The sequence below is a fragment of the Buceros rhinoceros genome, unplaced genomic scaffold (genome assembly GCF_000710305.1).
Source record: "Buceros rhinoceros silvestris isolate BGI_N320 unplaced genomic scaffold, ASM71030v1 scaffold10842, whole genome shotgun sequence".
Lineage (NCBI taxonomy): Eukaryota > Metazoa > Chordata > Aves > Bucerotiformes > Bucerotidae > Buceros > Buceros rhinoceros.
Genome location: NW_010400694.1, coordinates 38,845 through 51,600, shown reverse-complemented (window position 1 = coordinate 51,600; position 12,756 = coordinate 38,845).

Genomic DNA, 12,756 nt, shown 5'->3' with positions numbered 1-12,756 from the left:
GCAGGAATTAACTTTTTTTGAAGTATATTGTTTAGAATATCAGTTGCTCCTAGTCTGGCTGACTGTAAGTGTCTACCTCTCACTGAGACTGGAGCATACTAGTTATTAGAAATGTCTAGACCTTTTGTTAATGGAGAATTCACTGCCTTTTTTTACCTTAACTCTGGAAAATAAAATTATTTTAGTGCTTCAATTGACTTGATAAGACCATTGCCCATCTTCAGTTTCAGTCAAACACAGAAATCTGTTTCCATGCTTAGGCTGCTGTCACGGAAGATCAGAAAGGTGGGCAGATCTTGGCTGTCAGTATATGTTTTGGATGTTCTCTTTCTCCTGAACCAAGTATGACATTTTCAGAGGGACAATGCTTTCCTCTTTTCATTGTGAAGTCAGGAATATAATCAGCATTCAACCAGCTTAATGTAAAATGTGAGATTTTTCAAAGTGAAAAATCAAGTACCTTGTCTGAGGACAGCCTTGTGAACTGTCTTGCAGGAGCCATCCTATTTCCTTTTCTGGTGATGGAGAGACCAAGCATTTTACGACCTCATGTACGGTTCTTGTAGCAACAGTACCACCAGTCATGGGTTTTGCCAGAGCAGAGGGCTTTGAGGAGCTCAGTCTGTGTCTGGACTGTACCTTGTACTAACTTCAGGAGCACGGGTTCATGGCAGTCTGGTTTTGAATTTGTAACTTGTGCCTCTTACCACTGATGTTGTTAATGTACTAACACAGATCATGAGAAGTGGCTTATCTATACATGGGAAGTCCTCTCTGGAAAGGTACATCAGTATTGTCCATTGGAAGGGCTCTCTGGCTCCTCAGTGATGTTTCAGAGAAGGGATGTTTAGCAAATCTCCCTTGGCTTTAATCCCGGGAAGTTGACTGCTGTCCGGTAACCTTTGACACTTTTCCTCTTTTTACGCATCTCTTGGTCTTGATGGAAATCGCTGTATGTTCAGCTGGAGACATGGTAACAGCCATACCAAAAATTGTTAGCAACGCTGGCTGCAGTAGACAAGTACTGACTGTGGTAATTTTCCTCAAAATCCACGAACACACGCACAGCTTGCGTATACCACCAAAACATCATCAACTGGAATTTCAGTTTATAAGCATCCACAGAATAATGCAGAAACAGGACTTAACTTTTCAAAGTTAGTTTTGTGTTGGACTGAAGCTGTCTTCCTGTGGTCCTGATGCACACCTGAGCAATTTATTGGACCATGCTAGTGATGAAAACACTTCGATGCTCTCTGACCTCTCCCAATAGCTTGCCAGTTTTACCCAAACCCAAAATAAATGGACTGCATTAAACTATTTTGAAGTAGCTCATAGGAGACACGGTTTTCCTTTATCTCTAGAAGATTAAACAGGGCACTATGCGATTATAAATGTGAGTTAAATTCTCTACAGTTTGTTGATTACATCATGGACTTCCACTAAGCAACTTAAAACAAAAACGAAATCTAAACGAACAGAAAGAGTGATTGTCTGAATATTGCTGATGATTTTTTTCATTCAAAAAGGGTGAAAACTCCCAAGTCTGAGAGTATTTGCACAGTAGATGTTTTTAGGATAACCTGCTGCAATTTTGTGGCTTTTTTTTTAATTTTATTTTTAAATGGTGTCTTCAGGAAAGTCAAAAATCTTATCCGGCTAGTTAATACTCGAACATCTAAGTTTAAAATTAAGTCATGTGTTTACCACTAGCGAAGTTTTCCTGTGGAATGCTTGCTTCAGTAATCTGTTCAGGTAGCTTTTATGTTGTCTCTTTCACAATGAAAGCATATTCAAGGATGCCGTTGTTTTAGGAGCATTTTGTTTAGCTTTCATTCTTATTTCATGTGAATCACTGAAAGCTCTTTCAGAGGCAGCCTTTTGTGCTTTAAAAAGGGAATGAGTCTGAAATAGTTTTCAGTTAGTAGAATATGTTATGTGTAGTTGTACTTGAAAGTGTTTATGTTCTAGGAGATACATCTTTAAAGACATTTTCTTTCCCATATTTAGCATTAAGCTATTTAAGCAATTTTTTTTTTTTAGTAGAAGAATAGGCAACAATGTGTTTGGGGTTTTGAGTTGAATCGTAGCAGGTGTATTACCACTGAAAAATTCTAGGTAACTGAAAGCACTGGCTTCTACTTGATGATGGTGACAAGGCTGTCGCTGTAAGCAGCGTGTGTTTCATTGTCACTGTATGGTTTCAGTATGCTACTTAAATGTGGGTGGTTTTCCTTCCTTGGCTTTTATTGTTAAGGTGTTTTGGATTCTTTTCATTTGCCAGAATGATTTAGGGTGATAATAACATTTGCACACCTTTGTTGCCTGGAGGAAATTGGAATAGACACTTTGTACTTTGAGAAAAATTCGTCCTCTTAATATACAGTACCTATGTTCTGAAGAGACCGTCTTTGAAAACATGAAGAACGTGTTGGAAGGAGGTAAAAAGGGAGCCCATCTGACTTTTAGTGAAATATTAAAGGAATTTGATCTGTTAATAATCGGTTAGGATCATTACTAATGGAGGGAGATGAAAAATGTATTACAAGGGAACATGACAACTACTGAGGCCGATAGTTTTTTCCTTCAAACACTGCTTCTGCATTTACAAAACATCAGTGTTACACAATCCAAATACCCAATTCACCTTCTTCTTCCTTTGCTTTATTCCACATATTTTTAAGATAATGTAAATCTATGTGCCTCACTTTGCGTTTGCTTTTTAATCTTTTGGGGTCTCAGCTTCCCCATGTGTAAAACACAAGAAGAAACTTCCTACTTTACCTGAGTAGTAAGATCAATTATCACTTTTAAAATTCTGTAAGAACTGATCTTTCTCTCTTAATATTAGGAAATTTCCCAGTAGCCTCTTTTGACTGAAAGCATGGTCCTGTAGTATTTAATACAAGGAGAATAAGCTTAAATACTGGAGGTTTTTTAAGATAGCTTTATTTTTGGAGAACAAATCTACTGTTAGCTGTACTGTAGCGATTTCTGCCTTGAGGGGTGATGGAAGCCTATGCCCATCCATCTAATGCAATTTTCATTAATTTTCATTAATTTTGGAGTAAGCAGTTGGTTTTGGTTTGGGGAGAGTAAACAAATCCCATAAGAAAATGCAGATTGACTGATCTCTTTGCATTAAAGCACAGCAAAAAGAGCTTTTCCTTCCGTGTCTTCCTTGTAGCAAATTCTTCACGTGACTGCCCTCACTAAGAACTCACAGAATTGTGCACCACCTTGGCTACCCTTAACTGTGTCCAAAAAGATGGGAAGAGCTGGGCATGACAACACACTGGCAGTCAGTGGGTCCAACAAGTGGCATCTCTGCCATTCTCTGTTCCTCACCTTAGATTGCTACTGAACTCTGGATTAAAAGTCCATTATCTTCTTATTCCAACCCCCTCCTTCTTTTCTTTCACCAAAAAAGGATCAAGCTGTAAAAAAATGATTGAAGATTAAGATTTGTTTACAAAGTCACGTTAGCCTAAGCTCACAGCAGCAACATTTATTGTCTTTGTTTCTCCATTTTATTTCATTACAGCATAGTCCAGTTTCGCTTATAACAGGTATATGCAAATTCAGGCTAAAGGGCACTTCTAGTTGTTTCATTCAATCTTTTGCCGTTGATATAATCAAACTGTGAAACTACTTTCATAAAGATAATGCCATCCATGATATTGTATGGACCTAGTGAAAATGTGAGCAGCTCTTAGCCAGAATTGTCATTTGATTTCCGTTTTAAAGTAGTGTAGATCAAGTATACAGAAGACTAAAATCTCTTGGGTTACAGAAGGTGGGAGGTGTGAAACATACTGAATTTCCCATATAGTCGTATGTCAGTATGAGGAAATGCATCCTGCTGTAGAAGACAGGCAGGGCACAGGAGCGCTGTGCAGCTCTGCCTTCCCAGGTCGACTACAAGGGGCATAGGGACATAAAATCTGCTGCTCCTCTTGTGAGTGGGAGGCTACCATAGTAATGGAATGTATACCTAGGATGGTGAAGTGGTCATCAGCATAAGCTTAATTTGAAATCTCTATCTGTTACGTTGAGAAGACGGCCTTTTACTGGTCTTACAGACTTTGGCAGGCTGGGTTCGAAATACTGTTGTTAAGGATTAGGAATTCGTGTCAAACTTTTTTCTCAGCGCTGGATGCACGGGGGATCATTCCGCCTATCGTCCCTGCTGAATGATGTCTCAACCAAAGCTTATCTCACCCGCTTACATACACACTCATCATTTCTCCAGCAATAGTCATACGTATTCATTCTGTTCCTTGGGACTGATTAATGTTTTTGCACAGTCATTGTACATGTGGCCTGGACTCGGAGGGGCTTTCATGGCGGTCTTTTGGAGAACCCTAGTGGTGCTGCAGGGGTGTCTCTTGCTGTCCTGTCCTTGAACTCCTTTTCCCATAGATGGTTGTGACTTGGCTTCATAACGGTTTGCCACAGTTTGTTGGGATTTATGCTGGGTTCAACCAGCCTTTGGGCTGTTCAGTTCCTTCTTATCTTTACTATCTTGTCTCCCCCTCAGGCCTCGTCTCCCCCTCAGGCCGTTCAGTTCCTTGGTATCTCTATGGTACAGGCTAGCGTTTTCAAGGGAACATAACAAAACAAGGATGTGACATTCCTTTGGAATAAGTTAAATGCTGCACTGTACCTGTGATCATTTTTAGAGTGAAATTGCTGTATGACTTCCTAATAAGCTGAAAAGTTGACAAGAGTTTACACTGTCTCTGGAAATACCCTGAAGACTTGGAGGTGTCACATTAACTATTCTGAAATGAAACAGACCAAACCTATAGCAAAAATTTCAGTTAGTGTGTTTTACCTATCTCATCAGAATCACTATCCACCTAGTTAATATTCATAAGAAAAAAAGCTTTTTAAGGGTACCCTGTGTTTCCTTATTCCAGGCAAGTGTAAAATAGCAGGAGGTATCTTGCCTTTTTGCTTTGAATTGTCAGGAGGAATGGTAGCCACCACCGGCTCATGATTGTTCTGCTTTTGCGTTCAGTTCATTGATCGACAGTTGGCTCAAGCGTCCCGTGCAGTGGGTTTAGCATAACCAGAAATACAGGCTCTTTAACAGCAAACGGTCATATCGCTGAGTGTCGGAGCAGTTCAAAACATGGTGTAACAGCAATTTTTCTATAGAGGCCAATTGTGCCTTCTGTGTACAATGTAAATAATCCTTTGCTGGGGTTATGATCTTTTCCAGATCACAAAAAGGTCTATAATATTTTCCAGCAAGTCGCTGAGATATTGTCCTTGTTCATCTCCTAGTTCAGCCATCCTAAAACCAAACGCAAATGAATTCAAAGGGGAGCTCCTTCAGCAGCTGGAGATAAATCAGTATGTCCAGCATGGGCAGCCCCGTCCTATTGCCTTTTCTTTCTCAGCCTTAGATCTAATAGAGATGGTGACATCTCGGGTGCTGATAACAGCGAGAAATCTCTGTGTCTGTGAACATCACCATTCTGCATTAAAAAGGAAAAATGAGAGCTTAAAGAACTGTTAAATCTGAATCAAAGATTTGTTTAAACGATGTGAAGGTCACTCTGTGCTGCTGATTGCCCCACTGTAAGCTCATTGATAATTTTTTCATTAGTGTTCTCCATCGCTTTGCCTTGTGGGATAATTTACCTATTTGTATGGCATTAGGCTGTTTTCTGCCATTGGATTTGTGTCACCGTAAGAAAATTTAAAGGAAAGATTAAAATTAAGTTTAAAAGAATTACAAATGTTACTTTTAAAAATGACTTCTGAAGTTCAGTGAAATTAAGGTATGTAGGCAACCTTGACACAACTTGTCATGTATGACCTATCTGTGAAGAGAGGTGGAGGTTTTTGGGTGTAAATAAGTAATGGACATTTTGGGAAAACTGTGCTATAATAAGTGCAAATCATCAAACCTTAAGAGATCAATGTAGTATTGTACTTTCTGTTGGGACCATTCAAGAACTGGAACTTTTTATTTAATGAGTAATGAGAAAGTGGGTAACTTGATTTTTTTTTTTTTTTTTTATACTCAGGTCATGAGATGAGATGTTCAGTAAAGGTCTAAGTGAAAAAGTGGGTAACTTGTTTTTTTTTTTTTTTTTTTTATACTCAGGTCATGAGATGAGATGTTCAGTAAAGGTCTAAGCATTCATGTTTGTTTTTGTAATAGTACAGAGTATAACATTATTGAAGACTGTTGTTGATCATTTATTCTTCTTTATGATGCTGAAGGTGGGCTTGGTTCCACACTCATGTAAGTCCCTGGAGGCTTCCACTCATTTCAACAGTCTTCGCTTGCTCTTTGTGTCTCCGATATTGCTCATTAACTGGCAAAGTGTCTCTCTGGGACTGAAGGTACCTCTCAAGGTAAAAAGGGCAAACCCAGTATTTATAAGATACTAAAATACCTTGCAGAACTCGGCAGACTGTTTCTGTATATACATTCTTCAATTACTTTCTTAAAATCTATTCTTTTTTTTTTTAATCATCTTCTCAGGACTCTATTAAGTGGCTTCCCAAGTCTCCTAAATTGCACAGTGGCCATAACTGGAGCTCCCAGGGCACTCGCTGGACCTCGTTGAAAGGAAAGGAAACATTTCATGGTGGTAACCTGTACAAATTCAGCTCTGCTAATGGAAAATGGAGGGAAGGAAGAATCAGTCCTGAGCAAGAAGCAGAGGAACTGGAGGATCCTGATGATGTAGGTACTCTCCCTGAAGTCAGGAGGGATGGTGTTTTGTGTCAAGAAACTACAATCTGCTCGCAGTGCTATGCTGCTGAGTACTTTGGGTTAGGGGAAGGCTGCACTGTCTGTACTTTCACGTCATTCCTTGTGCAAAGGGTACAGAATCATGTTCGAAGTTTTATTCCTATACTTTGCTTGCAATTAAACAATCCATCTAACTCCAAGGAGTACAGTGCAACTTTCAGGATAAGCTGAGTAACCTGAGCAATGATGAGATACATACGTCTTTTATTTCACCCGTATCCCTAGTTACCATCATACCTGCATCTCTTTAAGGTAAGCAAGTTGTTAATAGCACTTGAAGCTCCGTGTCTCCCCAGGACTGGATGGTAGAAAAGTGAGGTTACAGTGCTACTCCACTGTGTGTTTAGTTTTGGGTAGTGCTCTTCCAGGATGCTGATGTCTGTGAAACTCCGAATGCTGTGGTTTCTTGGCCAGCAGCTTGGCTGTCGTATTGGTCATAACCCTGGGAAAAGGAGGTTGTGATTGTGTTCTTACAGCCTTTCCCTTTCAGGGCATTGCTCACAAGTCTTTCCTCCAATGTCTGCTGAGAGTTAAGGGAGGAATTGGGGTTCCTGTTCCTCTGTCAGGACCTCCACTCCCTTCCTAGCCTCTAGCTGCTACTGGTGTGCCTCCTCCTCCAACCCCCACTCCCAGCTCTTGCTCCTGGCCTCTCTCCCCAGCACCCTTGGCACCCCAGCACTGCTGATGGGTTTGGATTAGTCAGCCCGGCACCATTACAGAGGAATCTCAAGAGAAGAAAGATAATGACTGTCTTATGTGAGTTAAAGTTGAACAAATTCCCTTTTAATTTGAAGTGAAAATAGGAAGCAATCATGCCTTGCTTGCTCTCCCCCGGACTGGCGGTCCATCCCAACAACAAAAAGATTGTGGGAAAGCTCCGGTATAAATTGAAAAATAAAGTGTCCAGTGGCGGTTCTGCACAGCTGTTCGTGGTAATGCCACTGCTTTTTATTTCTGGTATTAAACTTGCAAGCATAGGAAGTCATTTATGGGGTTTATTTTCAAAGTTGTTGACCTTTGTTTGTTGCATCATTTTACTGCCAACAGAAGATATAAGGATTATGGTAATAAAAAGATCTGATTCCAACTTTACCCATCAAATTAAGGATCAAAAATAGGCTAAATAACACAACCATAAAATGTGAACAGAATTTGGACATCAAGGCTGAATATATTTAACTATTTCACCAGGCAAGACTGATAACTGGGAAAATGTCATTGAATTTCATAGTCAAACATTTTTAAGCTGTATTTGTTTGGGGGATGTGTTTTAATTGTGTGTTTCTCTTTTCACTCCCTTGTAGTTTAGCTAAGCATGGGGTGACGTCAGTTCCTCACTGCATCTCAGAGTGGGTACAGCCTAGAGCCAGGCTTCAAAGCAGCCTTTGGGATGCCTCACCTCTGAGGCTCCACTTCCAGTGGACCCCTAAATCACTAAGTTTGCAGGTCTCCACTCACTGCCATTTTTAGCTAAACAAAGTCAATCCAATCACTAAAAGTATTTTCTTAGAGATGTAGAAGTAAGGTAGGACCTTGCCTTCCCTCTCACGCTTGTGCTCCCAAAAACAGAACATGAGCCTTGAGGAAGTTTTTTATTTTATGTATGGAAGGCCTTTCTTTTGTGTCATGTGTGGTTCCTTGCCCTGGGTCAGTGTATTCAGTGCTACTGAGCTGCCAGAGGCTTCCCAAAATAGTCTCGTTCTCACGCTCCTTCATAGGGCATTGAAGGATTTAGTTGGGTGTATGTGTGTTACATGTGCTTGTGTGTGCCAGGGGATCTAGACAAAGGCTGCATGAATCCCATCCTGTCTCTGTTCCCGCAATTTCCACCTCCGTGTTGAAGGAAACCATGCCCAGAGAAATAATGATGAAAGAAAGATACCTGTACGTTTGCTTTACCATTGCAGTTTTGTCTTCAGGGAAACAAATTCTCATGTACAGCACTGTGATAGAGAGAAACAAATCCAATTTACCACAGGTAGGGTCTAAATATCAGATAGGTATTCTCCTTGCTGTTGCTGTGTTTACCTTTTTTATCTTTAACCCCCAGGAACCTATTTCCAAGTTTTCTGGCAGCCTTTTTGATACTGAAGATGGCATGAGAGATCAAAGAAATACCAGAGCAGCTCTTCAAGAAAAGTACAAGTCAGCAATGAAAGGGAAGAGTCTTCTAGGGACTAACACTAAGGTGCAGCCACCTGTCTCGGCAGCAGGCAGCTTTCCTGCTGAGCACGGCCAGATCCTGGAGGAGTTGAGAGCAGCGGATGTGCCACAGCCCCCGCTGAAGGTATTGAACTGCTGCGTGGGCTGGGCTCGCTGCTGGGGGTGCTTCGTGTGTCCATGGGGAAGTCCGCTTCTTATGTGAGGCAGTTTATAAAAGATGCAAAGAAGGGGCGATGTTGCATGGTAGATGTCATGAGAATTACTGAGGTTTGTCCTTGCTCCCGCTGGCTTATACAGAAAAAGAATTTGTCATTAAAAAAACAACCAACAAAACTTCTTTGTAGCTGTTCAATCCTGTCTCATTTTTATATGTACACCTTTGCTATTGTAAGGACAAGCCAAGGGTGTGTGCAGGTGCGCACTCAGCTAAGTCTTCAACTCAGTCCATGATTTAGGAGCAGTGGCATGGCCTTACCCTCACAGCATGAGAAAGTCTCTATCCCTTGAAAAGGGATGGGAATGTTAAAGTGAAAATTTATCAGTGAGAACTGCAAGATTTGGGCTGAAGTTTATGGAGAAATCTATACTCTGAACTGAATGGATATATCCCATCTTGGTATGCTTTGGAGCGCATATAAGGAGGAAACGTGCTTTGTGGATTGGTTCCCAGTGATGGCCCAGTGCAGATAACTCCTCTGCTGACTTCCTCTGGGACAGGAGATGCAGAATTGCACTGCGCGGTGCCAGGAAGGGCGGTGCTGGAACCTGTCACCAAAGCACTGCTGGTAAACGCACTGCTGGTTTCTGAAGTCTTGAGCATGTGGGTAATGCGAAGACTAAGGAATGTTTGGCAGGGTGATTTTCATTTGACTGATAGGATATTTTCATACCTTTTTAGGAATTAGGAATTTCAGATTAATATGTTATACGTGGAATAGTAATGGCATACATTTATTAAATTGAGAATTGCAGCTGTGTTGAAATATTATTAATTTCAAAATATAACAAGTTATTCAAGCCTGAACGTTCTTAAGAGATATGAAGCAGATCAATGAAAATGAGCAGTTTGCTAATGTGATAAAGTGAAATGCACTTGGCATTCAGATTCTGCTTCGCTATGGTAAGGTGTTCTTTAAATTTGATGTAATTGTTGTGTTAGTAATTAGCTAGCACAAGTGTATTATATAGTAAAGAAAAGAAAACCTAACCACCAGGAGACATAATTCTCAAAAATGTAAACTGTCTTTGGAAGTTGAACCTCATTTTATTTGGTCTTTGTTGTGAATTCTGTAAATTCAAAAAATTGTTTAAGAATTTTGCAGATACCAGCAGGAGGAGAAAACTAGATTGGTTACAATTTAATGTTTTTTTTTTTTTTTAAAGCTTCCTGATATTTATACCTTGAAGTCAATGGTTACAGTTCTGTCAAATCTTTTGATGGAGTTAACACACACATACAGAATGCCTGTTTAAAGAAAATTACTGTAATAGTGCTCAAATTCTGTTCTCAAAAGAGCTGAGAGTAAACAAACCAGACTGTAGAGGGGGTTCCAAAGCAAATCAGCGTGTTTTAAGAAACAACTGGTTTGGTCAGCAGCCTTCTAGATGGCCTTATACAGCTTTGGCATGACTCTAAATCCTGGAGGAATAGTGTATCCTTGCTGTTACTGAAGAGTAAAGATGAGTCTCGCATGTGCCAGTGTTGAAGCAAAGCACCATTTCTCTCTGGGCTGAGCTCTGTGGGGGCCAAGATGCTGGTTTTCGGAGTGGGAGGTATATTTTCGTTGCTCATGTAATTAATAGGCAATGTTTTTGATTCATCAGGCCACTTATCCATATCCATTGTAATTCTTTTCCAGATAACCATTACTGTGTGCAGTCAAATGGGGAGTCTTGGTATTAGCATTGCTGGTGGAAAGGGCTCATCTCCATGTAAAGGCAATGATGAGGTGCATTTCATTACTCAAAATTTATCTAGTAATCATTAGACAGAAACTGATGAGCAGTTCTTTGAAGCTATTGTATTTTGTTGTTTTCTTTCTGAGGTTGCCCTCATGTAACGTCACTGTCTTCATAATAAAGCTAACGAGAGTAACCATGGGTAACTTATTTCCCAAAGTAGAAGCTGGCAGTAGATTTTGATGGGGAAGCTCCTGGAGAGAAAACCTGACGTAAACCAATGATTTTTCCAAACACAACCTGATGGCTGAAACACTGTTGGCTAGTTTCCGCTTTCTGCCTCAATTTAGGGTCACTCCCTTGGCATTCCACATGCCTCTCCCATCCCATATGCTCATTCCCAGGAGCTAACTTGATTTGCGAGAAGTATGTCTCACATCTTCTCACTTAATTATCATTTAAATAAATCTTTGTTTTCCAGTCTGTCCCCATGGCATGGTGTAAACAATTAGTGACTTTGCTTCACTGTTGTATGTGTCAACTATGAAGGCTTTTTGTTTTTCTTGCTAATGTGCTCATACATCTAGTTTTTATTTTAATAGAGGCAGCAGAACAACAAGTCTTGAAAATTAACTTCCTGTTTGCTTTTTACGTTTAAGAACAATGGAAGAATTCCTGTTAGGTCTAAAACTCATCTTTTGTGTTACTAGGGAATCGTGTCTGCACGGCTGCTGAAAGATGGTCTTGAGGTCCAAGCAGGAGACAAAGCGGCAGAGGTAGATGGGTTGTCAGTGTGGTGTGTTCCTTTGGTGTTATTTTTAAATCAAATAACTCAGAGCTGAGGAATTTGAGATCTAGATCTAGGCTTACCTTAGCTTTTCAGATACTTCCCAAACTACATTATGAAGAAATTATAATGACATTAAATTGCTGCATTCTTTCTTATTATATTCTGGTTTTTATCTCTCCATGTTCAAAGTGCTTAACAAAGTATTATTCACTTAAATGGCTGATTTGTAAAGGAAAATAATGGTCATAGTAAGCAGTTACATAAGCACAAATGCAGTTGTACTTGGTCCAAGAAGCTTTCTTAGGACATTGTATTAGATTTCCTAGGTGAGTTGGCTGCAGTTGTTACAAAGAAATAGCAACTAGGTGAGCTTGTTTTTCCGAGGTGATTATTGGTTAGGAGAGAACAGCTCAAAGTAACTCCCCTGATGGAGGCTTACAATACCAAGTGCTGAGGGATAAATGAGTCTCTTGGGCTGCTCCACCTCAAGCCTCATCTTTCCTAGAAGAAGCCACTCTCTTAGGCTGCAGAGGTTCCCAAGAGCAGTGATGATCACATACAGTTTTGTGGTACATATTTTTCACCTACTGTTTGGTTCCCACCTGCTGAGAAAGGTAGAGTGGGAGGAGAGCCCCTACAAAACCAGTTTCACTTTGAGGTGAAACTGGTCCATAATTTTTTCTCAGCTCTTGTTGTTTCAACCTGTCATTTATACTTGTCTAAATTAATAGTTTTTACTCCAGCAAACTCCTTGTTGAATTAAGGTAGGATGAGCAAGCAATAGTGTAAGTCTATTAAATTGCCAGAAATAAGGATACAACCTGTATCAGCCAAAGACAAATGAATGATAAATTAGTCTACTAATTTTGTAAAGCTATGCTATGGACTTATTAATGGAGGATTGTGTTCCACAATCCACATATGGAAGTTAGTTTAACATTTTTTACAACATTAATTACAGATAAAATTCTGTATCGTTTTACCTTTTTTCTTTTCTGAAAGGATTAGCCTTATCTAATTTTTGTATTTTAACAGATGTGCGAGAGTTTAAATAAATCTTTACGTATTTCACATTATCAGGAAAAGAAATCAGGAGGTTTAGTTGCTGTACCATTAACTACTGAGC